Source organism: Mus musculus, chromosome X (genome assembly GCF_000001635.26).
Source record: "Mus musculus strain C57BL/6J chromosome X, GRCm38.p6 C57BL/6J".
Lineage (NCBI taxonomy): Eukaryota > Metazoa > Chordata > Mammalia > Rodentia > Muridae > Mus > Mus musculus.
The window spans coordinates 29,803,216-29,823,614 of NC_000086.7; positions in this window are offsets into that span (position 1 = coordinate 29,803,216).

Below are 20,399 nucleotides of genomic sequence, written 5' to 3' on the forward strand. Positions count from 1 at the left end.
TTGGTACTATCTCCCAAAGATTCTTTTTAAACAAAACATCAGCAATTCCGATTTTCAGTATATCTCTGTTTTAAAGTAAATTCATAGTACTATCCAGAAAGATGATGAACATGGTAACTATATATTCATGTCAAGAATACCCAATGCTCAGTCTACAACAAACACTCACCACCATTACCCACACAGAAAATCCTTATATTGGAGAAATTTGGGATTGGGGGAAGCCGAGGATTTCAAACATCTGAAGATTGTAAGTTAAAGGCCAGCCCAAGCCAGAACAGCCTGAGCTACAAAGGAAGATCCCATCCTACAGAACAAAAACTGAGAGAAAAACCTGAACTTGGTGGTCCAAGTCTTTAATCCCAATACATGGGCGATTAGACAGGAGGATCCCTGTTCAGAATCCTTCCCAGATTACTTATTAATCTCTTGTAATGTCTCCTCTTCTTCTTTTCATTCATTCTTCCTACGTCACTCCCCTCTCTGCAATGTCCATACAGTCTATACCAAAGGAACACACCATAGAGAAGACAATGAAGAGGGAGGAATCCTCAGTGTGTTTCTAATGGATCCCGGACAGCACACAGGACAAGCGCCAAGTTGGACCCTAAGGCTCCTTACAGCACACAGGACAAGCGCCAAGGATCCTCACTCACAGCCCCATGCTCCCCCGACCCTCAATCCTGCAGCCAGCTCTCTGATCCTATTCCAAGGCCCCATGATTGTGTCCTCCAAGGGTTCACAATCTTCTAAGGCCCTGACCTGTTCAATCCTCTGCCATGAATATGGTCCTCCACCTTCACTTAACAATCAGAAGCCATAGGAAATGGCGATCATGAGGCATTTTCTCACCTAGTGGCAACCTGGGCCTGATATGCCCCACCCTGTCATACCTTGATTAACTGTCCAACAACCCTGAGCAGAGCCGATTATCACTTACAGGTTATCTCAGAGGTGAACACCTTCACAACTGCACCCTTCCATGCTCAACTCCTCAATGGTATAAAAACCTTTGTCAGCAGAGATGCCTGGACTGAGGATTCTTAGGACCCTTTGTGATGCAAGCTGGAGAAATCAGGTCTGTGCTGATTGGCTGAATATATCCTGCTCATGCGTACATGGAGTACCAGGCACCATCGCTTCAAAGGGAGTTTTCAGGAGGTGGGAATGAGCTACTACTGGCTTTAAGACAAATTCTAGGTTCATAAGCCCTTACATACTTGAAAAACTTGAACAAACGTGAAACATGAAACACTGCAAACGGCACTACTTTATTTCAACTGTAGAGTCTCTTGCATGCCATTTTGGTTTGTATTTATTCATGTGCGTAACATTGAATGTGTGTGGACTCTTTCTGAATGTACATACGCACACCACAAGAGTTTATTCTGTCCTAAGAGATCAGAAGGGAGCATCCAGATCCCCTATATCCCCTGGTACCCTCCTGTCGCCACCTTCCTAGTACTGACCTTGATTACAAGAACGTGCTAGACCCTTCTGGCCTTCTCTCGCACTTATGCCTCTGTTGCCTACAGAGGCTGGAAGTGTGCACTGATTCTCTGAAACTTTAGCTGTGCATAAATTGTGAGCCACGATGTGGGTGTTTTGTGCCCGGTCATCTGCATAGAACAGGTGCTTTTAACAGATGAGTCATTTTTCCAACTGAAGAATAAAGATAAAAAAATTACTGAACTCTTCCTCACCCCAGAGCCCGACCCCTCCCATCTAGAGATTGTTCCCAGAACACTCCTGAACTCTTCACCCCAGAATGCATTCCTGAACTCCTCACCCTAGAGTTCGAACCCTCCCAACTAAGGACTGTTCCAAGAACATTTTTGAGATAAGGGCCTCCTGGAACAACCTCAGAATGAACCGGGTACATTGCCAAATAATAGGACATGACCCCTTAGTTACGTAGAATTCCCTTGGCAGAACCCCTTGTCCCTGGGCAGAACCCCTTAGTTATGCAAACTTGTACTTTCCCTGCCCCGCTCTCCCCCCTTGAGTTTTTCCTATATAAGCCTGTGAAAAATTTGGCTCGAGGTCGATTCTCCTCTATACCATACTAGGTGTAAGAGTTTCGACCCCAGAGCTCTGGTCTATGTGTTTTCTTGCTGTTACTTTATTAAATCTTGCCCACTACAATTTGAGTTCGGTCTCAGTGTCTTCTTGGGTCCGCGGCTGTCCCGAGGCTTGAGTGAGGGTCTCCCTTCGGGGGTCTTTTATTTGGGGGCTCGTCCGGGATTAGCGCGACCACCCAGAGGTCATAGACCTACTTTAAGGTAAGATTCTTTGACCTGCCTTGGTCTGGTGTCTGTGTTCTGTTTCTAAGTTTGGTGCGATCGCAGTTTCGGTTTTGCGGACGCTCAGTGAGACCGCGCTCCGAGAGGGAACGCGGGGTGGATAAGGATAGACGTGTCCAGGTGTCCACCGTCCGTTTGCCCTGGGAGACGTCCCAGGAGGAACAGGGTAGGACCAGTGACGCCTGGTGGACCCCTTTGGAGGCCAAGAGACCATCTGGGGTTGCGAGATCGTGGGTTCGAGTCCCACCTCGCGCCTTGTTGCGAGACCGTGGGTTCGAGTCCCACCTCGTGTTTTGTTGCGAGATCGTGGGTTCGAGTCCCACCTCGCGCAGAGGGTCTCAATCGGCCGGCCTTAGAAAGGCCATCTGATTCTTTGAGTTGCTTGTGGTTGACGCAAAGTCGCCGCCGTTTTTGGTTTCTTTTTTGTCTTAGTCTTGTGTTCGCTCTTGTTGTGTCTACTATTATTCTAGAAATGGGACAATCTGTGTCCACTCCCCTTTCTCTAACTCTGGAGCATTGGAAGGAGGTGCAGGTCAGAGCCCTCAACCAGTCGGTGGAGGTCAGAAAGGGTCCGTGGCAGAACTTTAGCGCCTCCGAGTGGCCGACCTTTGGAGTGGGCTGGCCACCAGAAGGTGCTTTTGACTTGTCACTAATCGCCGCCGTCAGGCGAATTGTTTTTCAGGAGGAAGGGGGTCACCCTGATCAGATCCCCTACATTGTGACCTGGCAGAATCTCGTCCAATTCCCACCTCCATGGGTCAAGCCTTGGACCCCAAATTCTTTGAAACTGACGGTCGTGGTTGCCCAGTCTGATGCAGCTGGAAAGTCCGGCCCGTCAGCACCCCCCAAGATTTATCCAGAGATTGACGACCTCCTCTGGATGGACTCCCAACCTCCCCCTTACCCCCTGCCCCAGCAGCCACCTGCAGCCGCCCCACCACAGGGACCAATAGCGAGAGGGGCTCAGGGACCGGCGGGAGGCACTCGCAGCCGCCGAGGCCGAAGCCCCGGGGAGGAAGGGGGGCCGGATTCAACAGTTGCCTTGCCACTTAGAGCACATGTGGGAGGGCCAGCGTCAGGACCTAATGATCTCATTCCTTTACAATACTGGCCTTTTTCCTCTTCTGATTTATATAATTGGAAAACTAACCACCCTCCCTTATCTGAGAACCCCTCTGGGCTTACTGGGCTCCTTGAGTCACTTATGTTCTCCCATCAACCCACTTGGGATGATTGTCAGCAGCTTTTGCAGGTTCTTTTCACCACAGAAGAAAGAGAAAGAATCCTGATGGAGGCGAGAAAAAATGTTCTAGGAGAGGACGGCACACCCACTGCCCTCCCTAATCTTGTGGACGAGGCTTTCCCCTTGAACCGCCCCAACTGGGACTACAACACCGCGGAAGGTAGGGGACGCCTCCTTGTCTATCGCCGGACTCTAGTGGCAGGTCTCAGAGGGGCCGCTAGACGGCCCACCAATTTGGCTAAGGTAAGAGAGGTCTTGCAGGGGCAGACTGAACCACCCTCAGTCTTCCTTGAGTGTCTCATGGAGGCATATAGGAGGTACACCCCTTTTGACCCCTCGTCAGAGGGGCAGAAAGCCGCTGTAGCCATGGCCTTCATTGGTCAGTCCGCTCCCGACATTAAGAAAAAGCTGCAAAGGCTGGAGGGGCTCCAAGATCATACGCTCCAAGATTTAGTAAAAGAAGCAGAGAAAGTCTATCATAAGAGGGAAACAGAAGAAGAGAGGCAGGAGAGAGAGAAGAAAGAAATGGAGGAGAGGGAAAATAGACGGGATCGCCGTCAGGAGAGAAATTTGAGTAAAATTTTGGCCGCAGTTGTAAATGATAGACAGTCAGGAAAAGGTAAAACAGGGCTCCTGGGCAACAGGGCAGTGAAACCGCCAGGTGGCAGAAAGATACCACTGGAAAAAGACCAATGCGCCTATTGCAAAGAGAAAGGACACTGGGCTAGAGACTGCCCTAAAAACCGGGAGCAATCCAAGGTCCTGACCCTAGAAGATGATTAGGGAAGTCGGGGCTCAGACCCCCTCCCTGAGCCTAGGGTAACTTTGTCCGTGGAGGGGACCCCCGTCAACTTCCTGATAGACACCGGAGCAGAGCATTCAGTACTCACTAGCCCCCGAGGCAAGCTAGGCTCTAAAAAGACCATGGTGATTGGAGCCACTGGTAGTAAATTTTACCCCTGGACGACCGAATGAGCCCTACAGATAAACAAGAACATAGTGACCCACTCCTTCCTGGTGATACCTGAGTGTCTTGCTCCCCTCTTGGGGCGCGATTTGCTAACCAAACTAAAGGCTCAAGTCCAATTTACTTCAGAAGGCCCACAAGTAAGCTGGGGAAAAGCCCCCGTTGCCTGCCTTGTCCTCAACACAGAGGAAGAGTACCGGTTGCATGAAGAGCAACCCAAAAATGCAGTCTCTTCAGGCTGGCTAACTGCGTTCCCCAATGTCTGGGCAGAACAAGCAGGAATGGGGTTGGCTAAACAAGTGCCTCCGGTTGTGGTAGAACTTAAAGCTGATGCCACCCCCATCTCGGTAAGACAATACCCCATGAGCAAGGAAGCTAGGGAGGGCATCCGGCCTCATATCCAGAGGTTGCTAGACCAAGGAGTTTTAGTGGCCTGTCAGTCCCCCTGGAATACACCACTTCTGCCAGTTCGAAAACCAGGGACCAATGACTATCGCCCGGTGCAAGACCTCCGGGAAGTTAACAAAAGGGTCCTGGACATTCACCCCACAGTCCCGAACCCGTACAATTTATTAAGCTCTCTCCCACCCGAGAGAACATGGTATACAGTCCTGGACTTAAAAGATGCCTTCTTTTGCCTGCGCTTGCACCCTAAGAGTCAGCTCCTGTTTGCCTTTGAATGGAGGGACCCAGAGGGAAGACAGACTGGTCAACTAACCTGGACTAGGCTACCACAGGGGTTCAAAAATTCCCCCACCCTGTTTGACGAGGCCCTCCATCGGGATCTCGCGCCTTTTCGCGCTCGAAACCCTCAGCTTACCCTACTACAGTATGTGGATGATCTCTTGGTCGCAGCGGCCTCGAAGGAGCTGTGTCACCAGGGAACTGAGAGGCTCCTCACAGAACTGAGTGACTTGGGGTATCGAGTTTCGGCTAAAAAGGCACAAATTTGTCAAACTGAGGTAACCTACCTGGGGTATACCCTCCGAGGGGGTAAAAGATGGCTCACAGAAGCCCGGAAGAAGACTGTTATGATGATCCCATCGCCAACCACCCCACGGCAAGTACATGAGTTTCTGGGGACTGCTGGCTTTTGTAGACTCTGGATTCCAGGCTTTGCAACCCTAGCGGCACCTCTATATCCTTTGACTAAAGAAGGGCTTCCTTTTGAGTGGAAAGAAGAGCACCAAAGAGCTTTTGAGGCTATCAAGTCGTCTCTAATGACTGCCCCCGCGCTAGCATTACCAGACTTGACTAAGCCTTTCGTCCTATATGTGGACGAGAGAGCGGGGGTAGCCAGGGGAGTGTTGACACAAGCACGGGGACCCTGGAAGAGACCTGTAGCCTATCTGTCAAAAAAATTAGATCCCGTTGCTAGTGGATGGCCCACATGTCTGAAAGCTATTGCAGCAGTAGCCCTGCTGATCAAAGATGCTGACAAATTGACAATGGGACAGCAGGTGACTGTTGTAGCCCCTCATGCCCTGGAAAGTATCATGCGGCAGCCACCTGACAGATGGATGACAAATGCCCCAATGACACACTATCAGAGCCTGCTGCTAAATGAGCGTGTAACCTTTGCGCCCCCCTGCCATCCTCAACCCAGCTACCCTTCTCCCTCTAACAAATGATTCAGTCCCAGTACATCAATGTACAGACATCCTCGCTGAAGAAACTGGGACCAGAAGGGACCTGACTGACCAACCCTGGCCTGGAGCTCCCAGTTGGTATACGGACGGCAGCAGTTTCCTGATAGAGGGGAAGCTAAAGGCTGGAGCTGCGGTGGTGGACGGGAAAAAGGTAATTTGGGCAAGCGCTTTGCCTGAAGGAACATCGGCATAAAAGGCTGAACTTATAGCGCTTATACAAGCCCTCCGAGAGGCTAAAGGTAAGATCGTTAACATCTATACTGACAGCCACTATGCTTTTGCTACCACACACATCCATGGGGCCATCTACAGGCAGCAAGGGCTATTGACTTCGGCTGGTAAAGACATTAAAAACAAAGAAGAAATTCTGGCCCTGTTGGAAGCCATACATGCACCTAAGAAGGTAGCCATCATCCACTGCCCCGGCCACCAAAGAGGAGAAGACTTGGTGGCCAAGGGCAACCGAATGGCAGACTCAGTGGCAAAACAAGTTGCTCAAGGGGCCATGATCTTAACTGAAAAAGGTGATCTGCCCAAAAGCCCTGAGGATGAGAGGTATAACATAAAAGAGCTATTGTGGACCAGTGATCCCCTCCCATACTTTTTTGAAGGGAAAATAGAATTGACTCCCGAAGAAGGAATAAAATTTGTGAAAGGACTACACCAATTCACCCACCTGGGAGTTGAAAAGATGATGAGACTAATTAAAAATTCCCGATACCAAGTCCCCAACCTGAAGTCAGTGGCTCAAAAGATTATAGACTCCTGCAAACCATGTGCATTCACTAATGCGACTAGAGCCTACAAAGAACCTGGAAAGAGACAACGGGGAGACCGTCCTGGAGTGTATTGGGAGGTAGATTTTACTGAAGTTAAACCTGGAATGTATGGTAACAAGTATCTGTTAGTATTTGTAGACACCTTTTCAGGATGGGTTGAGGCGTTTCCCACTAAAACTGAGACTGCCCAGATTGTGGCCAAGAAGATCCTTGAAGAAATCCTGCCAAGATTTGGAATCCCTAAGGTAATCGGGTCTGACAATGGACCAGCCTTTGTTGCCCAGGTAAGTCAGGGCTTGGCCACTCAGTTGGGCATCGATTGGAAATTACACTGTGCTTACCGCCCTCAAAGCTCAGGACAGGTAGAGAGGATGAATAGGACCTTAAAAGAGACCTTGACTAAATTAGCCATTGAGACCGGCGGGAAAGACTGGGTGGCTCTCCTCCCTCTTGCGCTCTTCCGAGCCCGAAACACCCCTGGACGTTTCGGGCTCACTCCTTTTGAAGTTCTGTATGGAGGACCTCCCCCCTTAATGGAAGCTGGTGGAACATTGGTTTCCGACTCTGACCCTGTCTTACCCTCCTCTTTGCTTATTCATTTAAAGGCCCTAGAAGTGATTAGGACCCAAATTTGGGACCAACTGAAGGCAGCCTATACCCCAGGGACAACCGCAGTACCCCACGGGTTCCGAGTTGGAGACAAAGTCTTGGTCAGACGGCATCGAACCGGCAGCCTCGAGCCATGGTGGAAGGGACCCTATTTGGTGTTACTGACAACCCCTACTGCGGTAAAAGTTGACGGGATTGCCTCCTGGATCCACGCCTCCCACGTCAAGAGGGCCGCCAGTCAAGATGAAGAAAACCACGAAGACAATTGGACAGTGGCAGCCACTGACAATCCTCTTAAGCTTCGTTTGCACCGTAGGTGCCACCCTGAGCCTAGGGAACCACAACCCTCATGCTCTAATTCAACAGTCCTGGGAAGTGCTTAATGAGGAGGGAAACATTGTATGGGCAACCACTGCAGTCCATCCCCTCTGGACTTGGTGGCCTGATCTCACACCTGACATCTGTAAGTTAGCGGCAGGATCCCCCAATTGGGACCTCCCCGATCATACTGATCTTAGTAACCCACCCTCTGAACAGCGATGTGTCCCAGGCGGGATAGGGAACTCGTATGGATGTTCGGGGCAGTTCTACCGAGCTAATCTTAGAGCTGCACAATTTATGTTTGCCCTGGTCAGGGTCGGAGCAAAAGGCTTCAACAAGAATGTGGGGGGGGGGCATCAGATTACTTTTGTGGTAAATGGACATGTGAAACGACAGGGGAAGCTTACTGGAAGCCCTCCTCTGACTGGGACCTAATCACGGTAAAACGAAGTAGTGGCTATGATAAGTCAAACCAAGGAGAAAGAAACCCCTATAAATATCCAGAGAATGGGTGCGCTTTTAAAAACAGCCCCCCAGGATCATGCAAAGGTAAATACTGCAACCCCCTACTTATAAAGTTCACCGAGAAAGGGAAACAACACCGTCTGAGTTGGCTTAAAGGAAATAGGTGGGGTTGGCGAGTATACATTCCACTAAGAGATCCTGGGTTCATTTTCACGATCAGACTGACAGTGAGAGTCCCGGCGGTGACACTCGTAGGGCCCAACAAGGTCCTTATAGAACCAAGCCCCCCAGTCGTACCGGCTCCCCTAAAGGTCCCGGCCGTACCAGCTCCACCAACTCCACAGCCCAACACGGTGGTACCCTTCCTAGGGACTAATACTCCCCTCATAAAGCCTACCTTGGCTTCCCCACCACCCCTAGATACAGAGAGCCGTCTGGTCAGTCTAGTCCAGGGAGGTTTTTAGCTTTAAATAGGACTAACCCTAATATGACTCAATCATGCTGGTTATGCTATGCCTCGAGCCCCCCTTATTATGAAGGAATAGCTCAGATCAGGACTTATCATATTACTTCAGATCATTCTCAATGCCTTTGGGGAGAAAACAGAAAGTTGACTCTAGCAGCAGTTTCAGGAAGAGGGCTTTGTCTGGGCCAGGTACCTCAGGATAAAGGGCACCTCTGTAATCAGACCCAGAACATCCAGTCTAGTCAAAGTGGTCAGTATCTAGTGCCCCCCCCCAGACACAGTGTGGGCTTGCAATACCAGTCTCACTCCTTGTGTGTCTATGTCTGTTTTTAATAGTTCCAAAGATTTCTGCATTTTGGTTCAGCTTATTCCTAGACTCCTGTATCATGATGATAGCTCCTTTTTAGACAAATTTGAGCATCGGGTCCGCTGAAGAAGAGAACCCGTTACCTTAACTTTGGCAGTTCTATTAGGATTGGGAGTAGCGGCTGGAGTAGGTACAGGAACCGCTGCCTTAATTAAGACCCCCCAATACTATGAAGAACTACGTGCAGCTATGGATGTTGATCTTAGAACTATAGAACAGTCTATAACCAAATTAGAAGAATCTTTAACTTCCCTGTCCGAAGTGGTGCTACAGAATAGAAGGGGATTAGACTTATTATTCCTTAAAGAAGGAGGACTCTGTGCTGCCCTAAAAGAAGAATGTTGTTTTTATGTTGACCATTCAGGAGTAATCAAAGATTCTATGGCCAAACTTAGAGAACGCCTAGATATACGTAAAAGAGAAAGAGAAAGCCAACAAGGATGGTTCGAAAGCTGGTTTAATAAGTCCCCTTGGCTCACCACTCTCCTCTCCACCATAGCAGGACCTTTAATTACACTTATGCTTTTGCTTACTTTTGGCCCCTGCATCCTTACTAAGTTGGTAGCTTTTATTAGAGAAAGGAAAAATGCAGTACAAGTTATGGTACTAAGGCAACAATATCGGGTCCTCCAAGAGGTTGAAAACTGGCTCTAAGATTAGAGCTATTTTCTAAAAGGAGTGGGGAATGAAGAATAAAGATAAAAAATTACTGAACTCTTCCTCACCCCAGAGCCCGACCCCTCCCATCTAGAGATTGTTCCCAGAACACTCCTAAACTCTTCACCCCAGAATGCATTCCTGAACTCCTCATCCTAGAGTTCGAACCCTCCCAACTAAAGACTGTTCCAAGAACATTTTTGAGATAAGGGCCTCCTGGAACAACCTCAGAATGAACCGGGTACATTGCCAAATAATAGGACATGACCCCTTAGTTACGTAGAATTCCCTTGGCAGAACCCCTTGTCCCTTGGCAGAACCCCTTAGTTTTGCAAACTTGTACTTTCCCTGCCCTGCTCTCCCCCCTTGAGTTTTTCCTATATAAGCCTGTGAAAAATTTGGCTTGAGGTCGATTCTCCTCTACACCATACTAGGTGTATGAGTTTCGACCCCAGAGCTCTGGTCTATGTGCTTTCTTGCTGTTACTTTATTAAACCTTGCCAACTAAAATTTGAGTTCGGTCTCAGTGTCTTCTTGGGTCCGCGGCTGTCCCGAGGCTTGAGTGAGGGTCTCCCTTCGGGGGTCTTTCACAACCACTGTTTTGTGCACTTATTTGCACTCCTATGGCCTCTTCAGGTACCAGGCATGCATCTGGTGTGTTTAAATTTATGTTGACCTAACACACACACACACACACACACACACACAAAAACCACTGATATTTTTTAATTTGCATATTTCTCTATAACTCCTTTTGTCCTATTTCACGACTTGTACAACTTCCTTGTGAGGTGTATTCCTTTTCTTTGTTTTTTGTTTGTTTTCAATTTTTTTACTAGATATTTTTTTTCATTTACATTTCAAATGCTATCCTGAAAGTCCGCTATACCCTTCCCCTCCCCGTCCTGCTCCCTTACCCATCCACTCATATTTCTTGGCTCTGGCACTCCCCTATACTGCAGCATATAAAGTTGGCAAGACCAACGGGCCTCTCTTCCCAGTGATGGCTGACTAGGCCATCTTCTGCTACATATGAAACTAGAGAAACAAGCTCTGGGGATACTGGTTAGTTCATATTGTTGTTCCACCTATAGGGTTGCAGACCCCTTCTGCTCCTTGAATACTTTCTCTAGCTCCTCCATTAGGACCCTGTGTTCCATCCAATAGATGACAGTGAAAATCCACTTCTGTATTTGCCAGGCACTGGCATATCCTCACACAAGACAGCTATATCAGAGTCTGTTCAGCAACATCTTACTGGCATGCGCAATAGTGTCTGCATTTGGTGGCTAATTATGGAATGGAAGCCCGGGTGGGGTAGTCTCTGGATGGTCCATCCTTTTGACTTAGCTCCAAACTTTGTCTCTGTAACTCCTTCCATGGGTATTTTGTTTCCTATTCTAAGGAAGTATGAAGTGTCCATGCGTTGTTTTCCTCCTTGATTTTCTTGTGTTTTTTTTTTTTTTTTGCAAATTGTATATTGGGTATTGTAAGTTTCTGAGCTAATATCCACTTATCAGTGAGTGCATTTCAAGTGACTTCTTTGTGATTGGGTTACCTCACTCAGGATGATGTCCTCCAGGTCCATCCATTTGCTTAGGAATTTCATAAATCCACTGTTTTAATAGCTGAGTAGTACTCCATTGTGTAAATGTACCACATTTTCTGTATCCATTCTTCTGTACAGGGACATCTGGATTCTTTCCAGCTTCTGGCCATTATAAAAAAGGCTGCCATGAACATACTACTGCAGGTGTCATTTTCTGGGTATATGCCCAGGAAAGGAATTACTGAATCTTCAGATATTACTATGTTAAATTTTTTGAGAAACTGCCAGACAGATTTACAGAGTGGTTGTAAAAGCTTGCAATCCCACGAGCAAAGGAGGAGTGCTCCTCTTTCTCCACATCCTCGCCAGCATCTACGGTCACCCGAATTTTTGATCTTAGCCATTCTGACTGGTGTGAGGTAGAATCTCAGGGTTGTTTTTATTTCCATTTCCCTGATGGTTAAAGATGCTGAACATTTTTTCAAGTGCATCTCAAACCTTCGGTATTCCTCAGTTGAGAATTTTTTTTTAGCTCTGTACCCAATTTTTTTGTGTTATTTGAATTTCTGGAGTCCAGCTTCTTGAGATATTTGTATATATTGGATATTAATCCCCTATCAGATTTAGGATTGGTAAAAATCCTTTTCCCAATCGGTTGGTGGCCTTTTTGTCCTATTGACAGTGTCTTTTACCTTACAGAATCTTTGCAATTTTATCAAGTCCCATTTGTTGATACTTGATCTTACAGCACAAGCCATTGCCGTTCTGTTCAGGAATTTTTCCACTATGCTCATATCTTCGAGGCTTTTCCCCACTTTCTCCTCTATAAAATTCAGTGTCTCTGATTTTATGTGGAGGTCTTTGATCCACTTGACTTAAGCTTTGTACAATGAGATAAGAATGGATCAGTTCTCATTCTTCTATATGATAACCACCTGCTGTGCCAGCACCATTTGTTGAAAATGCTGTCTTTTTTCCACTGGATGGTTTTAGCTCCCTTGTCAAAAATCAAGTGACCATAGGTGTGTAGGTTCATTTCTTTTTTTTTTAAGTTTTATTAGGTATTTATTTCATTTACATTTCCAATGCTATCCCAACAGTCGCCCACAACGCTCCCCAACCCACTCCCCCCCCCACTCCCCTCCCCCACTCCCACTTCTTGGCCCTGATGTTACCCTGTACTGGGGCATATAAAGTTTGCACGACCAATGGGCTCTCTTTCCACTGATGGCCGAATAGGCCATCTTCTGATACATATGTAGCTACAGACATGAACTCCGGGGGTTACTGGTTAGTTCATATTGTTGTTCCACTTATAGGGTTGCAGATACCCCCAGATCCTTGGGTACTTTCTCTAGCTCCTCCATTGGGGGCCCTGTGATCCATCCAATAGTTGACTGTGAGCATCCACTTATGTGTTTGCTAGGCCCCGGGATAGTCTCTAAAGAGACAGCTATATCAGGGTCCTTTCAGCAAAATCTTGCTGGTATAGGCAATGGTGTCAGTGTTTGGAGGCTGATTATGGGATGGATACCCGGGTATGTCAGTCTCTAGATGGTCCATCCTTTCATCTCAGCTCCAAACTTTGTGTCTGTAACTCCTTCCATGGGTGTTTTGTTCCCAATTCTAAGAAGGGGCAAAGTGTCCACACTTCGGTCTTCATTCTTCTTGAGTTTCATGTGTTTCCCAAATTGTATCTTATATTTTGGGTATTCTAAGTTTCTGGGCTAATATCCACTTATCAGTGAGTACATATTGTGTGAGTTCTTTTGTGATTAGGTTACCTCACTCATGGTGATGCCCTCCAGGTCTATCCATTTGCCTAGGAATTTCATAAATTCATTCTTTTTAATAGCTGATTAGTACTCCATTTTGTAAATGTGCCACATTTTCTGTATCCATTCCTCTGTTGAAGGTCATCTGGGTTCATTCCAGCTTCTGGTTATTATAAATAAAGCTTCTATGAACATAGTGGAGCATGTATCCTTCTTATTGGTTGGAACATCTTCTGGATATATGCCCAGGAGAGGAATTGCATGATCCTCTGGTAGTACTATGTCGAATTTTCTGAGGAACTGCCAGACTGATTTCCAGAGTTGTACAAGCTTGCAAACCCAACAATGGTGGAGTGTTCCTCTTTCTCCACATCCTGGCCAGCATCTGCTGTTACCTGAATTTTTGATCTTAGCCATTCTGACTGGTGGGAGGTAGAATCTCAGGGTGGATTCATTTCTGTGCCTTCAATTCTAATCCATTGATCTACCTGTCTGTTGCGGTACCAGTACCATGCAGTTTTTATCACAATTGTTCTGTGGTACAGCTTGAGGTCAGCCATGGTGTTTCCCCCAGAAGTTCTTTTATTATTGAAAATAGTTTTTGCTATCCTAGTTTTTTGTTTTTGTTTTTTTTGTCTGTTTTTTGTTTTTGTTTTTGTTATTCCAGATGAATTTGCAAATTGCCTTTTCTAACTCAGTGAAGAATTGAGTTATAATTTTGATGAATATTGCATTGAATATGTAGATTTTGTTCGGCAAATAGACATTTTTACTATATTAACCCTGCCAATCCATGAGTATGGGAGATCATTTTACCTTCTGAGTTCTTCAATTTCTTTCTTCAGAGACTTGAAGTTCTTGTCATACAGACTTTTCACTTCCTTAATTACAGTCACACCAACGTATTTTATATTTTTTGACTGTTGTGAATTGTGTTGTATCCCTAATTTCTTTCTCATCCTCTTTATTCTTTGTGTAGGGAAAGGCCACTGACATGTTTGAGTTAATTTTATATTCAGCTACTGCACTGAAGTTGTGTATCAGGTTTAGGATTTATCTAGTGTAATTTTTGGGGTCACGGATACATGCTATCATATCTTATGGAAATAGTGATATTTTGCCATCTTCCCAATTTGTATTCATTTGTTTTCCTTTTGTTGTTGATTTGTTCTGGCTAGGACTTCAAGTACTATGTTGAATAAGTAGGGAGAAAGTGGGCAACCTTGTCTAGTCCCTGATTTTAGTAGGATTGCTTCAAGTTTCTCACCATTTAGTTTGATGTTGGCTACTGGTTTGCTGTCTCTTGCTCTTATTATGTTTAGGTATGGGCCTTGAATTCCAGATCTTTCCTCAACTTTTACTATAAATGGTGTAGTATTTTGTCAAATGCTTTCTCAGCATCTAATGAGATGATCATGTGGTTTTTGTCTTTCAGTTTGTTTTTCTAGTAGATTAAGGTGGTGGATTTCTGTATACTTAACTATCCCCGCATCGCAGGGATGAAGACTACTCCTTGATCATGATGTATTCTTGGATTCAGTTTGCAAGAATTTTATTGAGTATTTTTGCATTGATATTCATAAGGGAAATTGGTCTGAAGTTTCCTTTCTTCATTGGGTCTTTGCATGCTTAGAGTATAAATGTAATTCTGGCTTCATAGAACAAATTGAATAATGTTCCTTCTCTTTTGATTTTGCATAATATTTTGAATAGTATTGGTATTAGGTCTTCTTGAAGATCTCATAGAATTTTATACTAAACCCATCAGATCCTGGGCTTTTTTTGTTGTTGTTGTTTGGGAGACTATTGATGACTGCTTCTATCTCTTTAGGGGTTATGGGAGTATTTCCATGGTTTATCTGATCCTGGTTTTAATTTGGTACGTGATTTCTGTCTAGATAATTGTACAGTTCATCCAGATTTTCCAGTTTTGTTGAGTATAGGCTTTTGTAGTAGTATCTGATGATTTTTTTGGATTTCCTAAGTTTCTTTTGGTATGTCTCCCTTTTCATTTCTGGTTTTGATAATTTGGATACTGTCCCTGTGCCCTGTAGTTAGTCTAGCTAAGGGTTTGTCTATCATGTTGATTTTCTCAAACAACCAGCTCCTGGTTTGGTTGATTCTTTGTATAGTTCTTTTTGTTTCCACTTGGTTGATTTCAGTCCTGAGTTTGATTGTTTCCTGCCTTCTATTCCTCTTGGGAGAATTTGCTTCCTTTTGTTCTAGAACTTTTAGTTGTGCTGTCAAGCTGCTCCTGTATCCTCTCTCCAGTTTCTTTTTAGAGGCATTCAAAGCTATGAGTTCTCCTCTTAGGACTGCTTTCATTGTTTCCCATAAGTTTGGGTATGTTGTAGCTTCATTTTCATTAAACTCTAAAATGTCTTTAATTTCTTTCTTTATTTCTTACTTGACAGAGTTATCATAGAGTAGATTGTTGTTCACCTTCCACGTGTATGTGAGTTTTCTATTATTTGTATTTTTATTGAAGATCAGCCTTAGTCTGTGGTGATCTGATAAGATACATGGGATTATTTCAATATTTTTATATCTGTTGATGCATGTTTTGTGATTGATAATATGGTCAATTTTGGAGAAGGCATCATGAGGTGCTGAGAAGAAGGGATATCCTTTTGGTTTAGGATACAATGTTCTATAGACATCAACTAAATCCATTTGTTTCATAATTTCTGTTACTTTTATTGTGTGTCTGTTTAGGTTTTGTTTCCAGAATCTGCCCATTGATGAGAGAGGGTTGTTGGAGTCTATTATAGTGTGCAGTGCAATGTGTGTTTTGAGCTTTACTAAAATATCTTTTATGAATGTGGATGCCTTTGCATTTGGAGCATAGATGTTTAGAATTGAGATTTCATCTTGGTAGATTCTATCTTTTATGAGTATGATTCCCACCCCCTTGTCTTTTTTGATAACTTTGAGTTGGAAGTCAGTTTTATTCCATATTAGAATGGCTACTCCATCTTGTTTTTGGGACCATTTGCTTAGAAAATTGTTTTCCAGCCTTTTACTCTGAATTACTGTCTGTCTTTGTCCCTGAGGTGGGTTTACTGCAAGCAGCAAAATGTTGGGTCCTGTTTTTGTAGCCAGTCTATTAGTCTATGTCTTTTATTGGGGAAGTGAGTCCATTGATGCTAAGAGAAATTAAAGAAAAGTAATTGTTGCTTCCTGTTATTATTGTTGTTAAAGTTGCGATTTTGTTCTTGTGGCTGTCTTCTTTTAGGTTTGTTGAAGGATTACTTTCTTGCTTTGTCTAGGGTGTAGTTTCCATCTTTGTGTTGTTGTTTTCCCATTATTATCCTGTGAAGGACTAGATTCGTGGAAAGATATTGTGTGAATTTGTTTTTGTCGTGTAATACTTTGGTTTATCCATCTATGGTAATTGATAGTTTTGCTGGGTACAGTAGCCTAGGCTAACATTGGTGTTCTCTTAGTGTCTGTATAGCATCTGTCCATGATCTTCTGGCTCTCACAGTCTCTGGTGAGAAGTCTGGAGTAATTCTAATAGTTCTGCCTGTATATGTTACTTGAGCATTTCCCCTTACTGCTTTTGATATTTTTTCTTCATTTAGTGCATTTGTTGTTCTGATTATTATGTGTCAGGAGGAATTTCTTTTCTGGTGTAGTCTATGTGGAGTTTTGTATGCTTCTTGTATGGTCATGGCCATCTCTTTCTTAAGGTATGGGAAGTTTTCTTATATATTTTTTGATGATATTTCCTGGATCTTTAAGTTGAAATTCTTCATTCTCATCTACACCTATGTGGTCTGTGAATTTTTTCATGGGCATTCAGAACTTCTGGGCTAATGTCTACTCATCAGTGAGTGCATATCATGTGTTTTGTGATTGGGTTACTTCCCACAAGATGTTATCCTCCAGAGACATCCATTTGCTTAAGAATTTAATAAATTAATTTTTAATAGTTGAGTAGTACTCTATTGTATAAATATACCACATTTTCTTTATCCACTCCTCTGTTGAAGGACATCTGGGTTCTTTCCAGTTTCTGGCTATTATAAATAAGACAGCTATGAACATAGTGGAGCATGTGACCTTATTACAAATTGGAACATCTTCTGGGTTCATGCCTAGGAGTGGTATAGCTGGGTCCTTAGGTAGTACTGTGTCCAATTTTCTGAGGAACCACCAAAATGATTCCCAGAATGGTTGTACCAGCTTGCAGCCCCACCAGCAATGGAGGAGTATTCCTCTTTCTCCACATCCTTGCCAGCATCTGCTGTCACCTGAGTTTTTGATCTTAGCCATTCTGAATGGTGTGAGGTGGAATATCAGGGTTGTTTTGATTTCCATTTCCTTGATGACTAAGGATGTTGAACATTTCTTTAGGTGCTTCTCAGCCACTAGATATTCCCTAGCTGAGAATTCTTTGTTTAGCTCTGTACCCCATTTTTAATAGGGTCATTTTTTCTCTGGCATCTAACTTCTTGAGTTCTTTGTATATACTAGATTTTAGGTTTCTATTTGATGTAGGATTGTTAAAATTTTTTTCCCATTCTGTTGGTTTCCATTTTGTCCTATTGACAGTGTCCTTTGCCTTACAGAAGCTTTGCAATTTTATGAGGTCCCATTTGTTAACTCTTGTTGTTCAGGAATTTTTCCCCTGTGCCCATGTGCCCAAGACTCTTCCCCACTTACTTTTCTATTAGTTTCAATGTATCTGGTTTTATGAGGAGGTCCTTGATCCGTTTGGAATTGAGCTTTGTACGAGGAGGCAAAAATGGATCAATTTGCATTTTTCTACAAGCTAACTTCTACTTGAAACAGCACCATCTGTTGAAAATGCTGTCTTTTTTCTACTGGATTATTTTTAGCTCCCTTGTCAAAGAATATGTGACCATATGTGTGTTGATTCATTTCTAGTTCTTCAATCCCATTCCACTGGTCTACATGCCTGTCTCTGTACCAATACCATGCAGTTTTTTTTTTTTTTTATTACGTTTGCTCTGTAATACAACTTGAGGTCAGGGAATGTGGTTCCACCAGAAGTTCTTTTATTGTTGAGAATAGTTTTCACTGTGCTAGGTTTTTTGTTATTCCCAATGAATTTTCAAATTGTTGTTTCTTTTGAGATAACCCCCACTCTAGTTCTTCAGGACCCGCATGACGACCAAGCTGTACATCTACTACCTTTAAGCTGAGAGGCCTAGATCAAGCCTGTGTATTTTGTTAGTTACTTAGAAGCAGAATAGTTAATATAGTTTGTTGTTCAGGAGCTTTGGCTTTATTCTTGCATTATTTGTTTATCTCTCTCATGGAACTATACACTTAGCATGTACACACTACACTTTCAACTCCCAAAGTGAATTCCATCAAATGTCCAAACTCACAAGTTATCAATGATTCCTATGTCTTTCTGTGGTGCTTTTTAAAAATTGGAGAAGATTGACAATCCCTGTGTAATCTCTATCAATCATGGTCTAATCTCTCAGTAAGCAAAATGCATGAGTGGTATTTGGATACTCCCTCTTTATCCCCTACTATCTTTTTATCATCTATTTTTATTTTATACCAACCCCAATTTCCCTTCTAGCTTTTGCACCAGTCACAATGTATTATGATGCAATCCTCCTAAGGCCAAGGGTACTCAGGCTTTAATGTCTCCAGGAACACACTATTTTAACTGTTTGGTCTTTTGTTACCTTATCCGCCTAAAAATTAATAATCATTATTTCATATCAATTGGTTCTATTTATTCACATACTGTGCATATATGTTATGTGATTATTATTATTAAAAAAGGCATAATTTTTATATTTTCAAAGGACTCTGTTGGATAAAGGTGAAGATTAGATTCCCCCAGAAATGATCAAATATGACACAGTAGAAATATACTGAGACTTCAATGTCTCCAGCTGTGCCAAACAAGTTCTCTTTCACACATAGTCTGTCTTTCTATGTTTCCATAATATTTTCTTATTCTTTTTTCATTGGTCCTTTTTTTCCTTTGTTCTGAGATCCAGTGAAGTCAGAAAAATGTTATTTTTCATCTTTATTTAAAGAGCATATTATTATTATTATTACCATTATCATTGTTTTATTTACATCTCAAATATTGTCCTGCTCCTGCACCCCCTTGCACAGTTCTTCACCTTATTCCCTCTCACTTTGCCTCTGAGATGGGTATCACCATGGGCATCCCCCTTCCCTGGGTCAGCAACTCTTTACAGGATTAGGCAGAACCTCTCCCACTAAGGCCAGTCAAGGCAGTCCAATGCTACATATATATTGGTGGCCTCAGACCAGACTTATTTGCTCTTTGATTGGTGAACTAGTCTTTGGGAGCCCCCAGTGGTACACATTAGTTGACACTGTTGGTCTTCCATGTTGCCAACCCCTTCAGTTCCTTCATTCCTCCCCCTAAATCTTCCATACATGTCTCTGACCTCAGTCTAGTAGTTGGATATATGCATCTACATCTGTCTCATTCAGTTGTTGGTATAGCATCTCAGAGGACATCCTTGCTAGGTTCCTCTCTGAAAGTACAACAGAGCATCAGTAATACTGTCAGGGTTTGGTACCTGCCCATGGGATAGATCCCAAGTTGGGCTGGTCACTGGTCTGCCATTCCTTTAGTTATTACTCCATTTCCCCCTGCATTTCTTTTACATAAGAACAATGTTAGGTTGAAAATGTATAGACTCAATACAATTTCCATCACTATTCCAATATAATTCCTCACAGACTTGGAAAGAACAATTTTGAACTTCATATGGGAAAACAAAAAACCAGGATAGCCAAAACAATTCTGAACAATAAAAGAATATCTAGAAGAATCACTTAAGAAAAAGTAATAATAATAATAATAATAATAATAATAACCCACATGGAGTTGGTACAGAGACAGACAGGTTGATCAATGAGATAAAAAACTAAAACCCTGGAATAAACACATACACCTATGGACACTTGATCTTTGATAAAAAAGCTAAAACCATACAGTGGAAAAAAATAAGGCATCAACAAATGGTGCTTGTCTAACTGGCAGTCTGCCTGTAGAAGAATGCAAACTGATTCATATTTATCACCATGAACAAAGCTTACATTCAAGTGGATCAAGGACCTCAACATGAAACCAGATACACTGAATTTAATAGAAGAGAAAGTGGAAAATAAACTCGAATATAATGGCATAGTGAGACATTTCCTGAATATAACACACCAATAGCTGAGACTCTAAGACCAACAATCCATAAATGGGACCTCATGGAACTGCAAA